The sequence below is a fragment of the Macaca fascicularis genome, chromosome 5 (assembly GCF_037993035.2).
Source record: "Macaca fascicularis isolate 582-1 chromosome 5, T2T-MFA8v1.1".
NCBI classification, from domain to species: domain Eukaryota; kingdom Metazoa; phylum Chordata; class Mammalia; order Primates; family Cercopithecidae; genus Macaca; species Macaca fascicularis.
In genome coordinates this window covers 128,584,263-128,611,454 of record NC_088379.1, presented here as the reverse complement: position 1 = coordinate 128,611,454, position 27,192 = coordinate 128,584,263, and the positions used below count along the sequence as shown (strand labels likewise).

Here is a 27,192-nt window from a genome sequence, read left to right as displayed (position 1 = left end):
CTGAGAAACAAATCAAGAACTCAATTCCCTTTACAACAGCTGCAAAATAAAATAAAATATGTAGGAATATACCTAACAAAGGAGATAAAATATCTCTACAAGGAAGTCTTCAAAACACTGGTGAAAGAAATTATCGACGACACAAACAAATGGAAACACATCCCATGCTCATGGATGGGTAGAATCAATATTGTGAAAATGACCATACTGACAAAAGCAATCTACAGATTCAAAGCAGTTCCCATGAAAAAACCATCATTATTCACAGAATTAGAAAAAACAATCCTAAAATTCATATGGAACAACAACAACAAAAAAAAAGCCCACATAGTCAAAGCAATACTAAGCAAAAAGACCAAATCTGGAAGCATCACTTTACCCAACTTCAAACTATACTACAAGGCTATAGTTACCAAAACAGCGTGGTACTGGTATAAAAATAGGCACATAGCCTAATGGAACAGAACAGAGAACCCAGAAAAAAAGTCAAATACTTACAGTCAACTGATCTTTGACAAAGCAAACAAAAACATAAAGTGGGGAAAGGACACCCTATTGAACAAATGGTGCTGACATAATTGGCAAGTGACATGCAGAAGAAGGAAACTGAATCCTCGCCTCTTGCCTTATACAAAAATCAACACAAGATGGACCAAAGACTTGAATGTAAGACCTGAAACTGTAAAAATTCTAGAAGACAACATTGGAAAAACTATTCTACACACTAGCTTAGGCAAAGAGTTCAGGAACCAGAACCCAAAAGCCAAATGCAACAAAAACAAAAATAAATAACTGGGACCTAATTAAACTGAAAAGCTTCTGCATAGGAAAATAATTAATGAGCAGAGTAAACACACAACCCACAAAATGGGGGAAAATATTTGTAAACTATGAATCTGACAAAGGACTAATATCCAGAATCTGCAGCAAGAAAAAAAAACACAAATAATCCCATCAAAAAGTGGGCAAAGGATAAGAGTAGACAATTCTCAAAAGAAGATATGCAAATGGCCAACAAACATATGAAAAAATGTTTAACGTCAGTAATTATCAGGGAAATCCAAATTAAAACCACAATGAGATACCACCCTACTCCTGCAAGAATGGCCATAATTTAAAAATCAAAAAATAATAAATGTTAGTGTGAATGTGATGAAATGGGAACAGTTTTATACTGCTGGTGGGAATGTAAACTAGTATAACCACTATGGAAAACAGTACGGAGATTCCTTAAAGACCTAAAAGTAGAACTACCATTTGATCCCTCAATCCCACTACTGGGTATCTGCCCAGAGGAAAAGAAGTCATTGTATGAAAAAGACACTCTCACACTCATGTTTATACAGCACAATTTGCAATTGCAAAAATATGGAACTAGCCTAAATGCCCATCAACCAACCAGTGGATAAACAGAATGTGAGATAGATAGATAGATAGATAGATAGATAGATAGATAGATAGATAGATAGATAGACAGACAGACAGACAGACAGATAGAATACTGCTCAGCCATAAAAACAAAATGGATAAAATAATGGCATTCATAGCAACCTGGATGGAGTTGGAGACCATTATTCTAAGTGAAGTAACTCAGGAATGGAAAACCAAATAGTATGTTCTCACTTATAAATGGGAGCTAAGCTATGAGGATGCAAAGGCATAAGAATGATATAATGGATTCTGGAGACTTGAGGGTAAGAGTGGGACAGGGGTGAGGGATAAAAGACTACAAATTGGGCACAGTGTTCACAGCCCGGGTGACGGGTGCACCAAAATCTCAGAAATTCACCAAAATCTCAAAATCTCACTAAAGAACTTGCTCATGTAACCAAAAACTACCTGTAGCCCCAAAACTATTGAAATAACAACCAAAGAAGGAGTGTGTGTGTGTGTGTGTGTGTGTGTGTGTGTGTGTGTGTGTGTATGTGTTTAATAATCCAGGAAAGGGGCTGGGCAACCAGGGAAGTAGGTAGAAATATAGATAAAATAAGACTGGCCATGAGTTAATGATTTCTGTCAGTGTGGGAGATAGGTAAATGGGGGGGTCCATTGCACTATTCTTCTACCTTTATGTATGTTTGAAACTTTTATGACTAATAATAAATTTTTAATTGATTAGGCTTTGAAGCCAAACTGCCTGGGTTTGAATCTCAATTCAACCATTTAATAGCCATATAACCTTGAGCAAATTAAAGCAAGTTGTGCAACCTCTCTGTAACTCAGCTTCCCTATCTGTAAAATAGGAATGATACAAAGTCATTACTTCAATGGGTTGTTATGAAGATTAAACGAGGTAATATATGTAAGGTACTTAAAACAATTCCTGACATATAGTAGACACTTAAATGCTAGCTATTATAGTGTTTAGGGTCCACAAAATTGATTGAAAGCCTGACTTAGAATTTCTGGGCATTCAAACCCATAAGATGGCTCATGAGAAATCATTATTACTTCTCAATGAGGAACACAATATAAATCCAACAACTTCCTTCTCTCACACACAATAGCTAAAAAAGACTACAAAGATTGGTTAATCTTTCAATGCTCAACATTTTGACACTCTCTGCTGCTCCCAGTAGAGGCTTCAGGTCAATGTCACATTCTTATCTGCACTACCCATGGGATGGCTGCCTTTCTTCTCTTACCACCACCTTTAGGGGGCAGCCCATAAACATCTCGCTGAGACCTCTAGTGGTTGTGTAGGTTAGCAGAAAACACAGTGGACAGGAGTCAAAAGCCCTAGCTAGATTCTTATACTGTCTTTGTTCCTGAATCGCTGTATGACCTTGAAGAATCGCTTGGTCTTCCCAGAATTTAGATAACATAATGTTGACAACATTTTTGGAACTCTTGCTTAAAAATCTCTTTAGAGACTATTAGAAAATTATTTGGAGCACCTTTTGCTAACAGGTAAGTCTTCAGCCTTTGAGGGTAAAATCCAACAACTTCTTTAGAAGATGTCTGCAGAAAACTTTTGGGGGGTGATGTTTATTAAATTTTTCTTTAAACCAAGTTCGTTAGTTTTAAATCTCACCTTGAGCAGAATCATAGTCTTTCATTTACAAAACACTTGGCTGTACGGGTTTTGTCCTTTGTGCAGATGTGGTTACATAGGTTAAATTACAAATCAAAAATCATCAAATGATTTGTATTTCAATTAAACAGCTTAAAGAAACACATAGGTACAAGTAGGAGTTAAGTCAGTTGTGTTTCACTCTCTGTGAAATGGAACTAATAATAGTGTCTCTATGGCCAGGCACAGTGGCTCACACCTGTAATCCCTATGCTTTGGGAGGCTGAGGTGGGAGGAGAAGTTGAGCTCAGGATTTGGAGATCAGCCTGGGCAACATAGGGAAACCAAGTCTCTATGAAAATGTAATTAAGCCAGGCATGGTGGCATACACCTGTGCTGCCAGCTACTTGGGAAGCTGAGGTAGGAAGGTCGGTTGGGTCCAGGAGGTCAAGGTTGCAGTGAGTCATGATTGTGCCACTGCACACCAACCTGGGTGACAGAGTGAGACCCTATCTCAAAAATATTTTAAAAATGGATAGGTCATTGAATGTGGGCTAATTTTTTAAAAATTAAAGGTTTTTTTTAAGGTTTTTTAAGGATTAAATGAGTTTATATATATAAAGTATTTAGATAAATTAGCTTATAATAAAAGTCATGTAAGTGTTAACTGTGAACCTTATTAATATTTCACTGTTTCCAATTCTCAAAAATTTAAATATCTTTTAGTTTCATTTTTAATTCATCCTGCTTATGGCAAATGTGGATTCGTATCACTGAGTGCACACACATTTTTGAGGATTCGAAATGCTCTTGAAGTTTTTTCCATATTTAGGCACAGCATTCTTATCTAGACAGATAAGCTTGTATGCAAATAAGATGGTTTCTACTAAAGGGCTCCAACCCATCCATTAATCATGGGATAACTATATACTTACAGCTTTCAAGAAAACATCTATAAATATCTATCCATCAACAAATATTCACTGCATGCCAGCTATATCCAAGGAACATGTTGGGAGCTGTGGAACTACAAGGAAGGAAAAGTCATGAGCCTTATCCTCAAGAAGTCTGCCAGTTGAAGAAAGGAGGAAAATTTGCATACGAAGATGAATGGCTGTTTAAGAGAGCACATGGTAAGTGCTAAGTGACCAGGCACAGCGTCCATCCATAATGATATATTTAGTAGAACACAGGCACATAGGTGAAGAAATCCCTGAGGACTAGGGTGATTCAAACATCCTTTCAGAGGAGGTGGACTTAAGCCAAGGATTAAGGGATGAGTAAGATTCCAAAAAAGGAGGGAGAAAGGCATGAACAAAGGTGAAGACAGATTTTTAGTTGACAATGGGAGGTCTACACTGCCAAAGCAGAGCTAGTTTAAAGAAATTGTGGGAGAGTTAGCACAGGTATTGAGACTCTTGAAGACCAACCTAAAGAATTTCGACTTTATAAGTGATATGGAATAGGGGTTTTTGAACAATGCTTTGACATGAGTAAAGTGGTATTTTATTTTATTTTTTATTTTTTTATTTTTTTTGAGATGGAGTTTCACTCTTGTTGCCCAGGCTGGAGTGCAATGGCACAATCTCGGCTCACTGCAACCTCTGCCTCCCAGGTTCAAGCGATTCTCCTGCCTCAGCCTCCTGAGTAGCTGGGATTACAGGTGGCTGCTACCACCCCCAGCTAATTTTTTTATATTTTTAGTAGAGATGGGGTTTCACTATGTTGGCCAGGCCAGCCTCGAACTCGTGAACTCAGGTGATCCACTGGCCTCGGCCTGCCAAAGTGCTGGAATTACAGGTGTGAGCCACCTCTCCCAGCCGTAAAGTGATATTTTTAAAGTTTTTCTACATTTGGGGTCCATACCATCTCCTATGGCTGAATCATCTGTGGATATAGGTATTTATGATTCCCTTCTCTCCAATTTTCAAGAATTTTGTGGTCCATTTGCCTATGTTTACAGCACCTTCGGTTCATATAATCCCTCAGATTTGAGTTCATCTTTCCAAAACAGGAGAAGATTGAGGTAACAGACTTGAGATTTGCTGCAAACTCTCTTCCCACACCCAGATTGATATACCTAATATGTAACTTCCATAATTTTATGCTCTTATAAACACAGTAATCACATATATATGAAATTATTTTATTATCATTGTCATATTTACAAAAGCAACATGCATTACATGTGCTTTGCATTGTGTGTTGGCCACTAAGTTATGCACCATGAAAATGCCTCCAAGTGATATTTAAGTCATTCTCTTTACTATTTCATGAAGTAAGAAAAACTATTATTTATTGAGTTACAATGTGCCAGGCACTGTTCCCACATATGTTACCTATATCATTTCATTTGATTCTCACAAAACCTTATGAGATTGGTGTCATTATTGTCCTCGTTTTATAGATGAGAAAACTAAGACACAGGGGCTAAACACTTTTCCCAGGACCATTCACTGTATCTTTAAGATTAACACTGAAATGGATTAAAGCCCAGGCATCTGACGCTAAAGCCATACCATTAACCATTATGCCACACTGCTTAGCCCAGTAGTGGTGGAGCTCCCAATCCACCCCTCACTAATGGACATTCTCTTTGATTCCGGATTTTTGCCACTATAATACTGCTGCAATAAATATCCTTAGTCATACATCCTGATCTATGGGTGTTTTTCTTTCTTTCATTCAACAAATATTTACTGAATGCCTCCTCAGTGCCAGGGACTATTCTGGATGCTGGAGTTCCAGTGGTGAAGGAGACCGATGAGGTTCTTGTTTTCATAGAGCTCACATTCTTGTGGGAAGACAATAAATGAATGAATCAATCAACAAATGAGGGAATAAATGAAGAATATGAAAAATAGGAGATAAGAGTAAGTCATATACAGAGAGTTAAAATAGGGTAATGCAATATAGGCAGCCACTTGGTAATAACTATAGATATTTTTAATATGATACAGACTTCCAAGTATGAGATTGGTAGGTTGAAAGGACGTATGTATTTTTAGTTTTTAATAATTATTGTTACTTTGCTTCACAAAACCCTTAATAATTCTCATTTCTACCAACAGTAAAAATACAGATTTTATTATTATTTCTTTTTCTTTTTGGACACAGAGTCTTGTTCTGTTGCCCAGGCTGGAATGCAGTGGCACGATCTCAGCTCACTGCAACCTCCACCTCTTAGGGTCAAGTGATTCTCTTGCCTCGGCCTCCCCAGTAGCTGGAACTACAGGGGCATGCCACCACCCTCCATTAATTTTTTGTGTTTGTCAGGCTGGTCTCAAACTCTCGAGCTCAGGTAATCTGCCTGCCTCAGCCTCCCAAAGTGCTAGGATTGCAAGTATGAGCCACGGCGCCTGCCCAGAGATGCAGATTTTTTTAAATAAACTTTTTTTGTCTTCCTTCTATGACACTAAGAGAACTTGAAAAGCTTCTTCCTTCTCAATAACTATACTGACCTATTTCAAATTCAATATAAATGTATACCAGGTACAAGGTAAATCTCATTTTCTATACTTTTATATATGTATATATATGCCTCTGAAATCAAGAATGTGCATCTCACTGAATACTCTCAAAGAAATGTATGTGCTTGCTGCTTGTTGATAAAATGGGGTGGGTAGAGAATGGTCTTGTCTCATGTTCTTAGTACAGACAGTGGAAGAGTTAACATTTCTTAAAGATAGTTGATCACATTTAATTTTTAGAAAACAGCAAGGAAGCAAGTCTAATAAATTGAAAGGGACTCCTATAAAGAAAAATCTTGATAAACATTAAAAACAACCCTTGAGGGGCTGAAGTGTTTTCAGGAGTAGCAATCAAAAGAATACCACAGAATCTATCATCCATAGCCTATGGAATTAGACTTTCCCATCACATCCCCTTTCCTTGTTTATAGACCTGCCTGGTTATCACCAGTTCCAGGGGACTGTCATTATTTCAAGGACTCATAAATATGCAACAGGTATTTCATGGGAGAAAATGCAACTGAATAACTTCTAACCACCCTAAGAAAGAGATAGGAGAAGCATCTGTCTGGCTCTCCCCAGTCTCCCAACCCCTCCACCCATTCTAAGGAAAAGCAAGGAGGCAGCACTCAGACCTGGCTTCTCTGCAGAATACCCTGCCAATCCAGAGAGAGGGGATGACAGCATCCATATCGAAATCTAACTTCTCACTTTAAAGGTCTGCATGCTTTTTGGGCGCAGGAAGGAAGGCAGGGTTTTATTTTAACCATGTTTCACAAGCAAAAGCAATGGAAAGAATTCCACGCCTAATCTTTGTTTTTCCTCCCTTGAAATTTGATCATATTCCTAACTTTAGTCATACTGCCTGGTTTCCTTTCCTTAATGGAGTGAAATTTATGTCTGTGATTAGAGAATTGGCTTGGGAAAACCATTTGCGTTTTAAAAGTTATATGTTTTAAGAATAATAGATATGGAAATCCTGGAAGAAACCCAGTGTGTTTTGGATGTTAATACAGACATCATAATGACTTGCTATTTCTATCCCCAGTTAGTAAGTAATGGGCATTTTAAATTTATTGAGGATGGGGAGGAGGATGAAACTTTGAATTGAAAATTTTCACAAAGAGCATAGTGATACATTTAGTTATAGCTCAGATGTATAGCTTTTCGCCTAAAATATGAGAGGATTGTTTTGAAAATAAAGAATAATGTGACAGTCATTAAAAAGTAGCTTTGCTGGAAGTGCATTTAATACATGTGTGATCCTTGAACTCTAGCATTCATAGTCATAGGGGAAAAAGTAATCAGATATTCCTTGCTTTATGACATAGATATATTCCTTTCAAATATATTTTTCAATGTATTAGGGAAAGTCACTAAAAATGAAGCAATGTGGTCAGTCCTTAAGGGGACAAGGGACAAGGCAACAAAATGACCTTTACCAAATCACAAACAGGATAAATTCCCCCTGGTTGGAGGCTGCAGGGAAGGAGCAAGAGCTCCGTCCTCATAGCTGCACAAACCTGGGTATAAATCCCTCTACATTCTTGCTATGTGGCTTAGAGTACCTAATATTCCTGAGCTTCATCTGCAAAATGGGGTGTTATCAGTACCTCACTGCAGAGGGGTTTATGGAAGGTGAAATGAGATCATGTGTGTAAAACAGGGAAGGCATTTATTTCATTTTGGTTCCCTCCTTCTTCCCACCCCATTGTTAGCATGGCTTTGAGATCACTGAATTGGAAGAAAAGAGCCCAACAGAAACAGAAGAGTTGGATATGGGGTAAAAATGAAGGGCTGCTTGGGAGTAGTCAGTATTGATTTGGCAGAACAAAGAACCAAAGAAATGCCACCAATACCTGAAACATAACCTGCCGCCAGCCCTCTGCTACAGAGAAAAAATGCTTTAGTAATATGAATAATTGCCTCCTAATGCTTTTCATTTCTGAGTTTTTCTAATCAAGACATACCCATTCATTTACGTACTTGCTGCTACGGCAGGTACATAGCTTTGTGCTACTGTAAATATACTGTTTATGTCACTCACTTCAATACTGTTCATTTAAGTTAAAGGTCTGTGATAGTCCTTATCCAAAAATAAGTCAAAATATTTATTAATTTTTTTACAACAAGATAGTTTCAAAAATATAGTCCATGATATCCTAAGCATAACAAAAAAGAAAAACTGAATGTATGACCCCAAGCAGTTCATGTAACATAAAAATTTTCAAATTCTCAAATATCACTATCACATAACATCCTCTTCCTTGTAGGAAAGTATATTCGAAAAGTATAGGTGTAGGTGACTCTGTAGGCTTTTTTATATATTATTTCTTTAGAGACAGTCTCACTCTGTCACCCAGGCTAGAGTACAGCAGCTGCACAATCATAGCTCACTGCAACCTTGAACTCTAGGCTCAAGCAATCCTCCTACCTCAGCCTCCCAAGTAGCTGAAACTATAGGCACTCGCCACCATGCCTGGCTACATCTTATTTTTTGCAGAGATGGGGTCTCACTATGTTGCCCAAGCTGGTCTCAACCTCCTGGGCTCAAGCGATCCTCCTGCTTTGGCCTCCCAAAGCACTGGGATTATAGGTGTGAGCCACTGTGCCCAACCTTAGGCCTATTTTAATGAAATTTAAAACACAGAATTTAAAAGTGTGTAAAAATATTTTCTCACTAAGAACTTTCATATCTTAGGCCTTCATTTGTCATTTCCATCAAAGAAAGTCTCAAGTGACTTTGTTTAGAGGTCACTTTTCACAAAGGAACCAACTGTTGATCACTCCACCAGAGTTACTGGCTGCATCTATCAGGATGTGTGATCCACTAAGGTGGCTGGGTAGTTTATTCACTGCACAAGGGCTTGCTCCCACACACAAGATGAAATTTCAGTTTTGGGCACCATGGATATTGCAAATTACAATATGATGGATCTTTAGGATGCCTTATGAACAGATGAAACTGCCAATGTTATCTCCACAAATGTCAAAGGCCTAATATTATAGATATAGGAGGCAGGATGCAGTTAATCTTGTCCCCCAATCATGAGCACGTACAGGAACTGGCAGGAAGTAATACACGCTTTAAACCAATTTTAAGGCCATGATCTTTTGCAGATAGATGTCTGTATTCTTTTGAACAGAGAAGTGTAGTGGTCAGATATGTCTTGGGAAATCCATGTCCTTCCTCAAGAGACTTGTCAGATGATGAGAAAATTGTCTTTACTCAAGTATCTAAATTACCCAATTTCATTACACCATGGTGTGGACCATCACAGCCAAGGAAAATTTTTAAATTCATCTTTCTTTTGTCTCCTTTTCCCTGAAACCTGCCTACAGAGTCAGCTAGGTGCTTGGTTTTATAGACAATTTGTCACAGTTTTTTTTTCATAGCTAAAGATTACTGAAATATTTGAGCCTTTTTTTAGACACGGTCTCGCTATGTTGCCCAAGCTGGCATGCAGTAGCTATTCATAGGAACGATCATAGCTGCCTCAAACTCCCAGCCTCCAGTAATCCTCCTGTCTCAGCCTCCCAAATAGCTGGGACTACAGGCTCACTCTGCACCTAGCTGAGACTCGTTTTTTAACTTCACATTGTAAAAAGCAAAGAGTCAATTCATTCATGTAAGTTTTTTAAAAACCAATTAAGTACATAAACCATTATTTGTGTAATACAAGTTCATATAACGAAAAATTCTCCTTTTTTAAAACCTTTAGTTCTTTTGGCATCACATAGATACATATATAGATGGTTTCAAATGGTACCAATCTTCAAATAAAAATATTTAAATAAGATTTCATACTAACATGGCTTTATCCTAGCATTCCTTAAACAGATGCAGAAAAATTCCATTCTAATAAATTATCTGCTCCCACTGCTGCCAACATCCACTCCATCACTCCACCAGCCCCAAATTGCTTTATTGCAGTAGAATTATTTTATAATGTTAAATTGCTATAATTCGGTTTCCAGGCTAGAGGAAAAGCAGCACATATAGTCAGTCTTTCAGAGGCACATTAGCAAATGAAAAGTATATTGTAGAAGAACTAAGGAAGTAGGGCAAGGAACTTTGTGGGAAGAAGGAAGTAACTCCTACAGGCTATTTACCCCTTTTACCCCACCCTCTTTGTGTATTCCTGGGGTTTGCTTTGGTTTGGGTAGAGGGATGTTTGAGGTAGTGAGTGATCATAATAAAAGGTGATTGCACCTTGATGACAGGGCTAAAGAATCTTGGAGAGTTCAGCTGTGGCTCCACTACCTCTCTGTTTTCTCCCCAGTTCCTAATGTCTTTCATGCTCATCTGAATCCTTTCCATGTAAAGAGTGAGTGATATGGGGACCACAGCAAACATTTCTGCAACACAATTTCTTGCTGTAGAAAATGAGTTGTAATCAAAATCAATAAAGCACCATTCCTGTGAGCCTCTACCAGACATAGAAACGATATCATTCTACCCAACACTTCTTTGAAGTGAGATTCCACCACTACCTACTCCTTCATTTAATAAAGATTCATTTTGAATTATTATGCATCGAGTCCTCTGATAGAAAGGGGGCAAGGAGAAGGGGAGAGACAAAGAGGAAATGACAAGAATATGGGCCTTGCCATCAGTTTTCTTGGAAGGGGGTGGTTGAGGGAATGAGGCATTGTAAGAGAGGAATGTAAAAATCTAACTTCTTGTAGTTCTTTTTCCCCTTTAATCAAGCCCACATGTTTAACACCAGGAACTAAATGTGGTGAGGAGGGAAGGATTATAAAAATGTTCACTTTCATCCTACAGATATGAGAAAACAAGAACATACTGCCATTACTCGACAACTTTATAGCTCCAAATAATGCTAGCATGCAGTAAATCAATGCAGGCTTTCGCTGGCTCATGGAATGCATACCTCACGTTTGCTCTGAGAGGGAGCCCGTGTGATTCTATCTAGTGCCAGGCTGCCAATGCCCCTGGACGGGATTGAGGAGAAAGGGCTGGGGTCGACATTGGGAGGCGGCGGTCCAATCTGCTCTCAGAGCCAACAAAAGTCTCCAACCCCCAGTCCCTCAACAACCTTCCTTCTCTTCTTAAGGAATGACAGAAATCAGGAAATATTACTTCGGCTTGCAGGCTTCTGTCCTGGCCTATCAAACCCACAGAGAAGTCTCAGCAAATTACTGGAAACTGCACTTTGAACTTAGTCCCTGGCAAGGAGCCCAGTCAAACAGAAATGTAAAAGTTCCTTTCCTCCACGGGGCCCCTGCACCAGGGTGTCCCTATAGACACTCTAGAGCTGATTGCAACAGGTTGGAATGAGGCCCCGCACCAGGAAAACAAGCCCTGACCAGTATGATTTCCTACTGCCTGTGTTGTTTCTTAAAAAGGTTTTTTTTGGCTTGTTCTCCCTCGTTTTGTTGGACTAGGTTACAGGCTCAGGTCCCATCGAGGAAAAGACTGGCACCATTTTCACAAAATGCTTAATCCTTGTTTAGTTCGAAAACTGCTCCATCAGCCCCACCAGTAAGTGTAGTCATGTTGGGGGGCAGCTAGGGGGAGGGACTGGTCAGGCCAGTTGCTAAGCAAATTCTTAGAACTCCCAGGGAATCGAGAAGTAATTAGCTTGTAAACCCTGCAGATATTTCTACCTCCGACAAGGGAGACAATATTTCTCTGCCCACCAGGCTTCACTACGTGGTACTAAAATAAACCAACAACAGGGACTGTCACGAAATGAACAGCCCCAGCCGTGCCCGGTCCCATAGCTACTTCTCCTTCATAAGCAGAAACAAAATATTGCCCTCTTTCTAACTCTGTTATATTTCTCTCTAAGAAAACTCATTTGTACAAGCAAATAAACTGACTCATTATAAAACTAAGAGGTCAACAAGAGGCAGATAAAACTAAAGGTTAGACAGCTGGAGAAACAAGCCTCTCTTCCAGCTGCAATGGGAGCTCCTGCGGAGGAAGCAACAAGTGCCCCGGGGGATCCATCGTCAACCTGGGAAGAGGAGGGGACAAGAGGAGAAAGAGGCGCTCCAGCACGCTCAAAGCCCATTTCTGTTGGATCAAACATTCCTTTAAAACTAAAACTGATGCGAATCACAGCCAGATCTGGCCAGCAGTGACCTAACTCTCTTAATGTGCAATTATTTTCACTGTTTTCTCATAATGGGTTATTTTTCTACATTTGTATTGTTGCATACACAAAGTGTAAACAGGGCAGTGATCTACTCTTCTGATAATTTTATAAAGAAAATTTCCCAAATGTGTTTTTTAAAGCCCTACATTCTCCCTAAAGGTTTCACATGGATTGGTAGAACTGCTTGTTCCATCTCTCAGCCCACAGCTTCCCCCTTCCCTGCCTCCCTGACCTCCAACTGACCCAGTTCTGTAATAATCAACAGTCAATGAACACCACACAATTCAAAAAAAAAAAAAAAAAAAGCTATTGGGCAAAGTCGCAGTTAGGGCACTCCTGGTTAGCCCTGTCATTTTTGAGGGAGGTTCCCACAGGTTTTCTATTCTGATTGTTAAGGCAAAACTCCTGCATGGTATTTATCATCTGTTTCCCCCTCTCCCGGCTCCCAGTGGTTCTCGTAGAAGTAATGTAAGAAAGAACAACAAACCCAGGTTTCATATCAAGTCTACAAAGATAGTACATTCAAGGTGAATCATTCTGTCATCCAAGTAGTCGATGTACATTCATTATTATTCTCTCTAACAAAGCAAGTGTTACCATACATAGATCCCTCTTAGTCTCTATGTCCTCATTTACAAAATAACCTGGTAGAAAAATACCTACCTCCTGGGGATGTTGTTCCAAGAGATGACAAGTGTGGGTGGTCACACCCAGCACACAGGAGATTCCCTGGGAAAAACTGCAAATAGAAGGCTGGATGCTAGATAAGAGGTGGGAGCTGGAGTGGGGCCTCTGGGTAGCAGAAGAACAAAGTCTGCTGGAGAGCATGAACTCCCTAAGAGAAAGGGCAAATGGTGTAAAGCAAAGTCAGGAACTTAACTGGGTGGGTATCAGCAGTGTGAGCCAGGCACAGTGGCTCTACCTGTAATCGCAACCACTCAGAGACTGAGGCGGGACAATTGCTTGAGGCCAGGAGTTCAAGACCAGCCTAAGCAACATAGTGAGACCCAGCCTATAAAAGAAAAAATAATAATAATAAGAGCAGTGCCTCTTGAACTCTGGTGAGTGAGAGAACCCCAGGAGGGCTTGAACAACAAGAAGACCCCTCTGCGGCCCCCACCCCTTCCCCAGAGGTCCAGATCCAGTCGGCCTGGCCAGACCCCAGGTGGTTCTGACGTGGGACATCCACAAACCCCACTGAGAAACACCAAATGAGAGAGTGCGAGGAACAGGAAGAGGGTTAGGGTGAAGTGGAGGGGGATGGAAGGCAGCAAGAGACACCCTAGGAAATGGGCGAACCTGGTGTGTAGTAGCAGCACAGGCTCAAAGGAGGAGAGCGCTTGCTAAGGGGCTGGAGTTGGGTTAAAACCAGCAGCCACAGGAAGGGCAAGAACGCAGGACTCAGACAAGTCCTTGATTCTCTATGGGTTCAGTGGAGAGGTAGAAGGAGATTATTTTGGTTTATGTTGTTAAATGCTAAAATTCTATTTTAAAAATACAATACCCAAGCAATCATTTTGAAATTTGAATTATGGGGCCGGGCGCGGTGGCTCAAGCCTGTAATCCCAGCACTTTGGGAGGCCGAGACGGGCGGATCACGAGGTCAGGAGATCGAGACCAGCCTGGCTAACACGGTGAAACCCCATCTCTACTAAAAAAATATAAAAAACTAGCTGGGCGAGGAGGCGGGCGCCTGTAGTCCCAGCTACTCGGGAGGCTGAGGCAGGAGAATGGCGTGAACCCGGGAGGCAGAGCTTGCAGTGAGCTGAGATCCGGCCACTGCACTCCAGCCTGGGCGACAGAGCAAGACTCCGTCTCAAAAAAAAAAAAAAAAAAAAAAAAAAAAAATTTGAATTATGCTGACAGGATGTTCAAGTGAAAGTACTCTGAAATTCAGATGAATCCAAGCTCCTTTCAGGAAAGAAGCTTCATTCAAGTAATATAGGTGGTTGGCTGCCGAAGTCACACAACCAAATCATCATGATCTACATAGATCTAAAACCACCCTATGTACACTACTAACAACAGGTTATTCACTTGTAATCGTCTACTTCTTCAATGTCTTACTTACATTACTGACCCAAAACATGAACTTCTATTCTAAGACACAGAGACACAGAAAGCTAGAAGAGCTCAGGTTGCAAAGAAGGCCTCCATTTCATTTCAGCAATCCAAGGAGCCATGAACTTCATTTGTGTCAAATCACATGGAAAACTAGAACCATGTGGGTGATGACTAGCTACAAGTGAGGGGAAAATTCAGAATGCTTCCAAATCAAACGTTCCAATTCCCATCTCCACTCATGGGGGACCATAGCCACCCTTCTGATAACAACAGGGAGAAAAATTGCATTTATAAGGCAACTTAAAAAAAAGTAATTGCCTTATAGAGAAGGCAATACTAAGATCCTCAGAATCAAAGGAAAAGGGATGAAAATTTGGAGGAAAAAAATGTCTAGGAGATGCAGCATGTGACTAACAGATTTCCAGAAAGAGAGAAAAGACTATATATCGTGGAAGAAATTGTCAAAGAAATAATGTGCCCATCAGGCTGGGCACAGTGGCTCATGCCTATAATCCCAGCACTTTGGGAGGCCGAGGCAGGCAGATCACCTGAGGTCAGGAGTTCGAGACCAGCCTGGCCAACATGGTGGAACCCTGTCTCTACAAAAATACAAAAATGCTGGATGTGATGGCACACACCTATAATCCCAGCTACTTGGGAGGCTGAGGCAGAAGAATTGCTTGAACCTAGGAGACAGAGGTTGCAATGAGCCAAGATCGCACCATTGCATTCCAGCCTGGGCCACTGAGCAAGACTCTCAAAAAAAAAAAAAAAAAAAAAAAAAAAAAAAAACCAACCATACACACACAAAGAAAATTCCCCATACATGAGAGATATGAGTGAGGGTCCATTAGGTAGAAAGTATATTGAATAATAAAAGATTTACAGCAAAGCACTTCCATGTCAAATTGAGATGGTCCTGAAGCTTCTGCAAGAGAAAAAAGGCCACAAATAAAGGACAAGTAGTCAAATTGCTATCCCACCCCTCAGCAGCAATACCTGGAGCCATCAGGCAAGTGAACAACATCAGGAAAGCAAAATTTGAAAGCCTTCAGAAATCTGAAGGAAAAGGCTATCCAACCTAGATTGGATCTATAGTGTTAGGATTTAGGATTTATAGTATCATTATCTAGGCATACTACTAACACTATACATTACACACAGACTGGGTGGAGACTACTCTCTCTTCTCTTGCTAAGCATGTCTTTTTTGAGGCCTTTCCTTGGGATTATCTGACCCAGATTGCCTCATTTAAGGAGGTGCTTTTACCTAGGCAAGATACACTAGAAGCTTTCTCCATAATGCCCCATGTTCATGGACTTAAAGTCTGCTGCCTGAGCTCAAGAGCCCTTGCCTTAATTCTTAGTCTCTTGACCACTATTACTATTAACCTTGCTACGTGTCCCCAAGCCCCATCCAATTTGGCCCTCACTTCCATATTTCCATTATAAGCTTTTCTCCTGAACCCAGGGATGCTGAATATGACTCTCTGCTTACATCCCTCTTTAATACATGGGGCAGCCCTCACTTAGTCTGTTGCACTCAAACAATGGGTCTGAGACAGGAAAGATCACATGGAGCCAGGTTGAAGCTCAGAGCAAAAAGTACATAAGGGAATCTGCTACTAATAAATGCCTCTGGACTACAATTGAAGAGCTTTCTGCTTTGTTCACATTTGAGCTCATTGAGGTGGAAAAACACATAGGTATTCTGGGCAGAAGTCCTTTTAAGAAATAGGCATTTTCCTGTAACATCATCTTTGTCGTGACTCTCAGGATCCTTAAGCCCAATGGTGGGAAAGAATTTCTCTGGAGTTTGGGTGCAGCAGAGAAGAGAAAAGGTAAACCTATTGCCTTACTCCATTATGATTAACAGAGTCCCCTAAGGAACAACTTACGAAGCCCAAGAAAGCATCTGAGACATTAAGATAAAAAAAAATAGGTCAACTTAATATTTACTTAGAAATGTACAATACAAACTTCCCCAAGCTCCAGTCCCGGTGCAAATAAACTGCAGTTTGTTGAACAAACTCAACACGTCCAAAACCTAATTCATTACCTTCTTTCCTAAAACTCCAACATCCTTACTTTAGTCAATGGCATTACCAGCATCCCCTTCACATGGTTCCCAAGCTAGGTGTGATTTTTGTATCCTCCCACTCCCTCACGCCAGCTGACAAAACCCCATCACACCTGGAGAATCCTGTCGGCCTTCCTCTGCATTGGCTCTCCCTTCTGTAACCTACCCACATTCCCATGGTCACTCCAGTTCAGGCCCTCATTCCCTCCAGGTAGACCATAGTTTCCCATCTACTGCCACTGAATAAATGATTCTAGTGCTGAGTTCCAATCATTTCACACCTGTATGGGAGACCCCAGAACAGAACTCCTACTTTCAACTGAGTCACACTGCTGCTCATAATAAAGTCTATATTGGCTGGGCGCAGTGGCTTACGTCTGTAATCCCGGCGCTTTGGAAGGCCGAGGCGGGTGGATCACCTGAGGTCAGGAGTTCTAGACCAGCCAGGCCAACATGGTGAAACCTCGTCTCTACTAAAAATACAAAAATTAACTGGACATGGTGGCACTTGACTGTAATCCCAGCTGCTCGGGAGGCTGAGGCAGGAGAATCACTTGAACCCGGGAGGCGGAGGTTGCAGTGAGCCAAGATTGTGCCATTGCACTCCAGCCTGGGCGACAGAGCGAGACTCTGTCCCAAAAACTAAATAAATAAAATAATAACGTCTATATTGTGATTCACGTTCTGGCCAGTGAAATGTAAAAATACCAATAATGATAAATTTTTTATTTTGAGATGAAGTTTCACTCTTGTTGTCCAGGCTGGAGTGCAATGGTGCAATCTCAGCTCACTGCAACCTCCGCCTTCCAGGTTCAAGTGATTCTCCTGCCTCAGCCTCCCAAGTAGCTGGGACTACAGGCATGTGCCACCACGCCCGGTCTTCTTCTGTCTTCTTCTATCCTGCAATGCAAGTGAGGTGGGTTGGTCCAGCAGTCATTTCAGACCATGAGGTAACTGAAGATGAAAGCCTGTTCCACTAGAACAGAAAAGCAGAAAAATAGGAGAAGCCTGGATCCCTGCATGATTGCATGGAACTGACACACCTGCTCTGAACTGCCCAACTCCAGAGTCTTTTACATGAGAAAGAACTCATCTGTACTTCGGTCACTATTTCTAAGGTCCCTGTACTCACAGCTGCGTGTAAAACATAACTGACAAAATTTTGCTCTCAAAATCATTGGTAGCTCCCAAATTCCAATGAAACAATGCCCAGATTCCTGGTCTCAGCACCATAGCAATCCCAAATCTGGACTTAAAATTCATTTCCAATCTTGTCTTCCACTCCTTTTCCTCCTGCAATTAATAACCTAGCCAAATGAAACAACTGTGATTCCCAAGGTGCATGGCTATCACCAACTGTGTTAATAGAATTGCAGATCTTTCGAGCTGAAGAGGAACAGGACCTCGGCAAGCCTCTAGAGCAGGGGCTTTATGACAGTTTTTATCAGTGAACTGTAAACTAAAACCTTACACAAAACTCCAGATGTAAAATCTTTTTAAACAGCAGGCTGTTCTGCTTTTAAAACCATGGGTCTGGTCCAATTCTTATTTTATTTCCTTATAGGTGAGGAAACTGAGGCTCACATAGGTGGAAGTGTGTATAATTGGTCAGAGGCTGGTTAGTAGCAGGCCTAGAACTAGAAAACAGGCTTCCCAATACCTACTCTGTCTTTTCCATTATTTTCAGTAATAAGTGATGCCAAGAGAGGTGCTCAAAGTAAAACTAAGTAGCAAGTCGTCCAATGCCCATCTTTCCAGTTAAGAGAAGAGGGACTTACAGTAAACAGGAATTTCCAGGCCTTTTCAATTTCTGCCAACTAGGGTAACTAGGGATACAACATAAAGCATCCTGGGGTTAAGTCCTATCAATCTGGAATTTTCCAAACACCAGAACATGTCCAATTTAGACCCATGCCCAGTGGAGCTGATGTAATTAGCCCAGCATCCAGAGAAGTGAGATTATATGCCAGGTCAGAGGATGCGTCTCCCCATGATACTCATAAAATCCTATTGGCAGGTGTTCACACTATTAAAAAATATCAAAATGCTGGCTTGCCTGGAAAAACCAGGCAAGTTTGGTTCTTTAGCCATCATCAGGGAGTTCAACAACCACATGTGGCAAGGTGAACTGAAGACGCCTGTGCCATCAGACCTGCCAAAGGGTACTGGGAAAACCTTGATTCTATCTGACTGCATGCAAGGAAGGTCACTGTGACTCCATGTAAATCAGAGGATGAATGTATCGTTGAAGACACGTTCTTCAGTGAATCATTAATGAAAGGATTTCAGAGAAGATCAAGACCCACTTCTAAAGGTGAAGTTCTGCTTTGATATTTATCTGTTTCAAATTAGGTCTCTTCTCTCCACTTGGATTATAAAACCACAAAGGAGAGGACAAAGTGTATGCCACAAGATAAATATTGTCTAAGGAGAAATGAAATGGGATGCATTGTTGAGGACAGAACAGAGGAAGGGGAAGAAACAGAACTTCTGTATGGTCCTTGGGGGCAATGGAGGCTGATGAAAGTTCTCACATGTGACTCTCGGTAGTGTCCCTGCTTCTCAGAGAGAGGGCAAGGAGAACAGAGGCGGAATGCAGCGGGCCGCCCACCTTCACTCAATGGTACCCGATTGGGGCATGCACAGGGAGCTAGCTCCTCTGGAGTCTGACGGATCTGCATCACAGCCTGACTGCGGCACACTGTGTGACCTGCGGAGAGTGACCTCTCTAAAACGTCTGTGAAATGGAGATGATAAGATAGTACCTACCCGATGGAGGTGGTAGGAGGAATAGCGCCTGGCACACGGGAAGAACTCAATACATCCCCAATACATGCTAACTACTGCCATGATTTACACTCATATATCCATCTCCCCAGATAACCCATAAATACCTTAAAAGCAGACACCATGCCCTTCCTTCCCCACAGTTCACAGAATCCATACTAGAGGCTTTAAAAGTGTTGGTTGATTGATTAATGGGCACTGGAAGGGGAGACTGAGCTCCTTAGATTACATGTGACAGCATGTTCCAGTTCTCAAAGAAACTCCCTACAAGCCCTTTATTTGGGCAGAAAGCAGCAAATTCTTGCACCCTTAAAGTATATCAAAGTGTCCCTCACTTTCCCCATTTCATAGATCAAAGAAGAAATCTGTCAGGAACAAACGAGGGACCGCGAGAGCCAGGGAAATGGACGGAGGGACAGGATTCCCAGCTGAGGCCTGCAGCTCGGGCTCCTGCCAGGGCGGCTTTGCCCTCCCCCTGTGGAGCCTCCGCGTTCAGACTTGTGCCGCAGCTCCCATAAAACCCGCTCCGCCTTTTCCTCCTGGAGATCGTCCTGCCTTTGTCTTGCAGCTCGGTTCACGCCATAAAACCCCATGGCCAACCGTGACTTTTCATTTGGAATGATCAAAGTGGTAGCTGTCTGATGCAGAAGCAAGCACCTTTTAAATAAATACATGTTTTTTATTCGGATTCAAAACACTACCTTGGCTCACCTGTCCCCTAGTTTTCTGAACAAGGTATGCATTTCCCCGGTGCAGGCAGGAAAGGTCACGTGGTCGCGCCTTCGCAGCAGCAGGCCGCCGCCTATCCCGTCTGGGGAATCAGGTTACCTGGAATGTCGGGCCACTTCTCAGAGTCTGGGTAGAGGCCGGAAGGACTCTGGGTGCGGGCAGTGAAGGACTGTGGGGAGACTAGGTGGAGAAACCAGAAACCTGGGAGGAGGAAAACAGGTTTCCCTTTCTAGGGCGCCCGTGCTGCAGTAACATGTAGTTGGGGGCTGGTGGGGGGAAGGGCGGGGTGAAATGCCAGTTACTTTTGTTTGTCTTGAAACAAAGAGAGAAGAGGAGGGAGGTGCATTTTTTGCCTGCAAATATATGTGAAATGCATACCTAAAGTTGTACTGGGTGAGGACCTAAGTCGTTGACACCCACACCGTAGTGGGACAAATCAGAAGGGTCATTGTATAAGCAATGGCTACGGAGAATGGCTGTATAATAGGCGTATTATAAAATGCACACCTGGCTCCTGCAACGCTAGGGAGTGCAAAACTACTTTCAGAGAGCCATCGAGTGAGCAATAGGATGAAGGTCTCCCGTTGTGTCAGAACAAGGTTGTGCACAATATACAATTCCAGGCATTGTGCAAGTTCTTCACAGAGGCCCACGTATGCACAAATGCGCCTGCCAACCATTTACCAACCACTGAGTCTTCTCAGTATCCCCACGATTTTTTCCTAAGACAAAGGGGGAACAATTTGCACTCTGCCCTACAGAATTTGTGAAAAATCCTACGCTAACAGGCAAGTTCCTCCATGGCTTGCTTCTGAGTTTACTGTGGACAGTCTGGACTAAGGCAAGGGAAGAGTTTACCCTTTTGGGAAGGCAGAACTCTGCAGGGGAAATAGAAGAACTTCAAGATTAATCCTTAACTGGAAATGGAAGAAAAATCAGATAATATCCTTTCTGCCGTCCCCTAATACCTTCAGGAGTTCAAACGTTTTCCAAGCCCGCGGCACTTGGCAATTCTAATTACACAGTAAAATACCTAAGGTTAATGAATAACCTCTAAAGGAAGTTACTTCACATAATGACAGCAATTTCTCTGAACTAAATGTTAATAATAAGGCCTGTAATACTATGAGAAGGAAATGGTGGCAATTGGCAAATGGAACTCTGTTGCTTGGTAACAAAACCTGAGGTATGAACATTTTCTTTACCTGACGGGAAAGGGGTGGGTGGAAAGATTACAGTTCCAGCCTGAACAGTTTGAAATGCAGGCAGCTTTATGAAGCCCATGGCTGTCCTGCAGCACATAAAGTGGAAGCATATGTGGTAGATCATTTTGTTAGCAGAGAGAAGTTGGAGGGGGAATAATTCCCTAAGAATTACTTAGCAGCACAGTAAAGGAAATGGGGTGTAATCTGTAAAGAGACTGAGGGCAACTTAGTTCACATTACCTGGTACAAATCACCGCTCAACAAATAGAACATTTCAGCAAAATCCATCTAACAGCTAAATCTTCTCCCCTGCCTCTCTGCTTCTGTTTGTTCCAACAGAGACAGACACACTTTGATCCTCCTGTTTTTTTTTTCTGTTATGGAGCAACTGTGGCATTTGAGAGATGAATTAGAAAAGGAATGCAATTAAGACAACCTAACAGTGCAGTGTTCCTCGCAGAGGAAAACTTGACGCATTTGAACTGCAGGCGCATATTTAGTTGAGTAATTATTGGCAGGCTGAATTGAAAGAGCCTAGAGACAACTTCTTCCAGCTGGTCATTAATCAACAGGAAATAGCCTACAACAAGGTCATTATTACCTTAAACCATTACAAGAGCATATTCAGTGAGAGGCTAAGATAAAATTGAGGGCTTTAAATCCCTGTTTGTTTTATGGCAGTGGTTTTCAAATCTGCCAGCATATCTACATCACCTCAACAGCTCTTTTTAAAGTGCAGATTCTGGGGCCCCACTCCTGGAGATTGACACAGTAGATCCAGGATAGGTGCCTGGGAATGTGTACTTTAAATTCGCCATGGTGTTCTCATCATCAGCCAGGTGTGGGAACTGTTGCTCTAAATTATGTGAGCAGTAGAGTTTTTTGGTTTGACCAAAGATAGAAAGTGAGAGTGAATAATTTTTTTGCACTTGAAATTTAATGTATTTTCATTTCTGCTCTGAAAGAAGTTTATCTGTACAGTTAGGAAAGATAAATATTCTAAGTGCATTATTTTTTATGTTTCATTTTTTAATATTAAAAAAGTGTTAAAACTGAATATTAGACCAAAAACAACTGACTTTCTGACTATACCATCATTTAATTAAAAGCTATTTTCTGTAACTTGAGCATCTTCCTAAGTAGCCAAATAAAATCATCTGCCATAGGAGCCTTAAAAGGCTCACCGTTTGCCCACAAAATGGGCCAAGTTTGTCCCCTTATCTTGGTTATTTTTTCATGGTGCTCCTTATGAAGCGTTGGCCAGTGCTTTTAAAAGCACTTGGTAGACTTCTTTCTTTCAGTTTTCCCTTCACCACATGCTCCCTCTGAGTTCTCTCTCCAATTCTTTGATTTCTTTAAAAATAATAATCTGCTATTATTTAGCTGTGGGTCTGAATGGACTAGTATTATTTTGGCCAAATAACACAAGTAATAGACAAATAACTAGGTGGGTGGGCGACTTGATTCAAAGGAATGACTCGTGAATAGCAAGAAGATGTTTGGGACAGATTAAAATTCTGGTCCCAAAAATAATATCTTACAGATGGCGTTCTGAATCTTTAGGATCTCTGCATTCACTATGCACAATGCAGGGAATTATATATTAATAATACTTTCTAACTATATTCAAAGAAATTAAAAGCCATCATCCTGAGGTCAAGAGATTGAGACCATCCTGGTCAACATGGTAAAACCCTGTCTCTACTAAAAAACTACAAAAATTAGCTGGGCGTGGTGGCACGCACCTGTAGTCCCAGCTACTTGGGAGGCTGAGGGAGGAGACTCGCTTGAACCCGGTAGGTGGAGTTTGCAGTGAGCCGAGATTGCACCACTGTACTCCAGCCTGGCAACAGAGCGAGATTCCATCTGAAAAAAAAAAAAAAAAAGGAAAGGAAATTAAAAGCCATTGACTAAATAAACAAGAGAAACACTATCAAAGTAATTAAAAATAAACACTACCAGAATTTGTAGATTGCCTGAGCCACAAGAAATGGGTGCCTCACAAAGGGTAGAACTGATGACGAAAGCTATTCCCATTTTCCCCAAATCCCATACAAGTCCTTAACATGGCCATTTAGAAGCCAGAATTAGGTTCACCTTAACCCCAAATCCTAATTTATGAGAAAGTTCTTTGAAAGAGATCAAGTCTCTACCCTTACCGCCATATTCTGGGACTAGTAGGAACTTCTAAGTACCTCCACTATGGTACTGATAATTCTCTGGACATTTAGAAGAACTCTCCTCATCCCCAGTCCTGCCCTGAAAGACATACAACACCTTAAAGATTACTTAGAATTTCTGATTCACCGACCTGCTTGAACTGAGGCGGCCCAACATCATTGAAAGCTGGGAGAGCTGTTTACCCTCACATCTCGCTGTTCGAATGTGAGCCTTACAGAACGTGATTGGCCAGGCAGAGAAACGCTACTCTTCCCTGAACACTCCTGGCCACTCCCAACAGCCTCCCTTTGCTCTCACAGGACTTTTGTGGGAGCACAGTGACACCTTTCTTGAGGCATTGTGATAGTGTTGACTTATCTGTCTCCTGCATTGGAATATAAACTCTCTGAGGGCAGAAAGTGGATTTTACTCAACCACTTTCCAGGGTTGAGTTCAATACCAAGTATATTACTAAGGAATATCAGGGCTAAGGGGAGATTCTGACCAAACTAACCTAACAGGATTTTGCTGAAGGCAGGCCGGGGTGATCAGACATCGCCTGAAAGACAGTGGAGGATGAAGAACCCATCTAGGCATGGAAGGTGGTCAGACATGGAGAATGGGAGATTCATGCTAAAGTTAGCTGACTTCGTGCTAAAACTAGATTTTATAAGGAAGTACACAGATGGACCTAGGAGAAGTTTCAGGAGCCTGACTAAAATTTGATCAAGCAAAGAATCTTTGTCAAGATCTATGCTGCTAAGGATTGCTTTCTGTGTGTTAACCATTATCTTATCATTTTTCTCTCTTTTTTTTTTTTTCTTTTTTTTGAGTGACAGGCTACAGTACAGTGACATGTAATCATGTCACTGCACCCTCAACATCCAAGGTTCAAAAGATCCTCCCACCTCAGCCTCCCAAGTAGCTGGGACTACAAGTGCACACCACCATATCCAGCTAATTTTTTAATTTTTTGTAGAGCCAAGGTTACTCAGTATGTTGCTCAGGGTGGTCTTGAACTCCTTAATTCAAGTGATCCTCCCACCTTGGCCTCCAAAGTGCTAAGATTACAGGCATGAACCACCGTGCTCGCCATCATTTTTTTTCTTTTGAAAAGAAGACAAAACACTAGTGATGCACTTAGTCATTGATACATTAATAAGAGTTGTTATAGTTGGTGATTCTTTTGCAGATTAAAAACTCTGGTGGACTTGAGACTATAATCAGAAAGGGACACAAAAGTCAGAGTAAATAATAATGGGAAGAGACCTTTTTGCCAATATTTCACGCTGTCTACAGGTTGATCCCAAACGATTCCAGTTTTTCCCACCCCAGGGGACAGGCGACTGTGTAATGCTTGGTGATTTGGTTGACATGGGTTTGTCCCATAACCCACCACTAGGATACTGAATATATAATATGCACCCTACTTGAGGCCTAAAATGGATAGTGATAATTTCTTGGTAAATTACTTACCTGGTACAAAAATGCACTACTCAAAATAAACTTAGGACAATTCTGACACTAACCTATAATAGATCCGCAAGGAACATAAGATAGGCATGAGAAGCTCTGGAGGTTTAATCATGGAATCTGGAGTCAGAGAGACCTTTGTTAAATTTCTGGTTCAGTCATTTTACAACTTGGATGACCCTGGGCTGGTAACCTAACCATCAGATTTCTCGTTTGTAAAATAGTAACACCCCTACTTTCTTGCAGGATTGTTTTGGATCAGCAATTACATACATAAAACAACTGGCCACTGGCATATAACAACAGTAGGTATGATGCTTTTACCACGTGCTTAATAAATGTTCATGAAATGGAATGGAATGGAATGTACCAAGACAGCATAGCCCATCAGCATAGCCCATGGTTTTTCCTCCTAGGATACACAGCCTACTTTAGACTCTTTATTATTATTATTATTATTATTATTATTATTATTATATTTGAGACAGGGTCTCACTCTCTCACTCTGTCGCCCAGACTGCAGTGCAGTGGCGCGATCTCGTCTCACTGCAAGCTCTGCCTCCCAAGTTCACGCCACTCTCCTGCCTCAGCCTCCTGAGTAGCTGGGACTACAGGCGTCTGCCACCACGCCCGGCTAATTTTTTGTGTTTTTAATGGAGACGGGGTTTCAACGTGTTAGCCTGGATGGTAGACTCTTAATTCTTTCTTTTTTTTTTATTTTTTTTGAGATGGAGTCTCACTCTGTCACCCAGGCTGGAGTGCAGTGGCACGATCTGGGCTCACTGCAAACTCCACCTCCCAGGTTTAAGTGATTCTCCTGTCTCAGCCTCCTGAGTAGCTGGGATTACAGGCATGCACCACCACGCCCGGCTAATTTTTGTATTTTTAGTAAAAAAACGGGTTTTCATCATGTTGGTCAGGCTCCTCTCAAACTCCTGACCTCATGATCCGCCCACCTTGGCCTCCCAAAGTGCTGGGATTACAGGTATGAGCCACTACGCCCAGCCGACAATCTTCATTCTTAATGCACAAGAGAGTATTAGGATTTGCTAAAAGTTGAGTCCCCATATCACAAAATGAATGAGAGATTAAATTGTTTTCCAGTTAATTTGATCACTAAACATGGTTAAACCCCATAATTTAAATTATTATACTTCTTGGGTTGACTAAATGTATATGCTCAAAACTGTAAAACTGCTTCTACTGGTGAGCATCAAGGACATAGTATTAAGAAACTTTATTCTTTAAAATCATGGACCTTGAGAAAGCTGCCCATTTTAAATCTTATCAGGGATTACAAGTCAAAATGAAACAACTTTAAGCTGAGTAGGTTAAAGCAATGTAGCTTTGGTCCAAGAGCCAATCACCATATTCCCTACTTCTGTTAAGAGATAACAAAAAGTTTTCTCTTTTCTGTTAGAACTAATCGAAACCCTCTGCACTCACTCATAAACGTATATAAGTCCTGTTCAATCTTAAAAGAGACTGTGTTCCAATATTCAATCTGCCTTGCTCAACGAGGTAAATTTAGCCTTTTTCCCCTAGAATTGACAGTCTGTTCATCTGAACAACAAAACCCATAGTATGTGTAGTCCTTAAAGCTTCTATGAGGAAGAAGCCCTAATCTGAATGTCCACTTTAAGGTAACTTTATGCCATTACCATTGGAGAATTGAGGCTTCTCTCTCTCTTTTTTTTTTTTTTTTTTTTTTTTTTTTTTAAAGACAGAGTCTTGCTCTGTCGCCCAGGCCAGAGTGCAGTGGTGCGATCTGGGTTCACTGCAAGCTCCGCCTCCCGGGTTCACGCCATTCTCCTGCCTCAGCCTCCCGAGTAGCTGGGACTACAGGCGCCTGCCACCACGCCAGCTAACTTTTTTGTATTTTTAGTAGAGACGGGGTTTCACTGTGTTAGCCAGAATGGTCTGAATCTCCTGACCTCGTGATCTGCCCGCCTCAGCCTCCCAAAGTGCTGGGATTACAGGCGTGAGCCACCGCGCCCAGCCGAGGCTTCTCTTTTAAACCATGCTCCTTAAACATTTCTACTACTGTAGAGTATTTACCCCTGTCTTGTGTCCTCTAAAACGTAGCA

At 41.4% G+C, this 27,192-nt stretch overlaps 1 long non-coding RNA gene across 10 annotated transcripts in view; it reads right to left on the bottom strand.

Moving 5' to 3' along the window:
- Positions 1-20,417, bottom strand: part of LOC107129819 (uncharacterized) — a 499,418-nt gene extending 479,001 nt beyond the window's left edge. For all 10 annotated transcript variants that reach the window (XR_012435061.1, XR_012435063.1, XR_012435059.1 and 7 more), the window contains exon 1: positions 20,250-20,417. This is a non-coding gene — a long non-coding RNA (uncharacterized lncRNA). The remainder of the gene's footprint in view (positions 1-20,249) is intronic.
- Between the last annotated feature and the right edge of the window lie 6,775 nt (positions 20,418-27,192).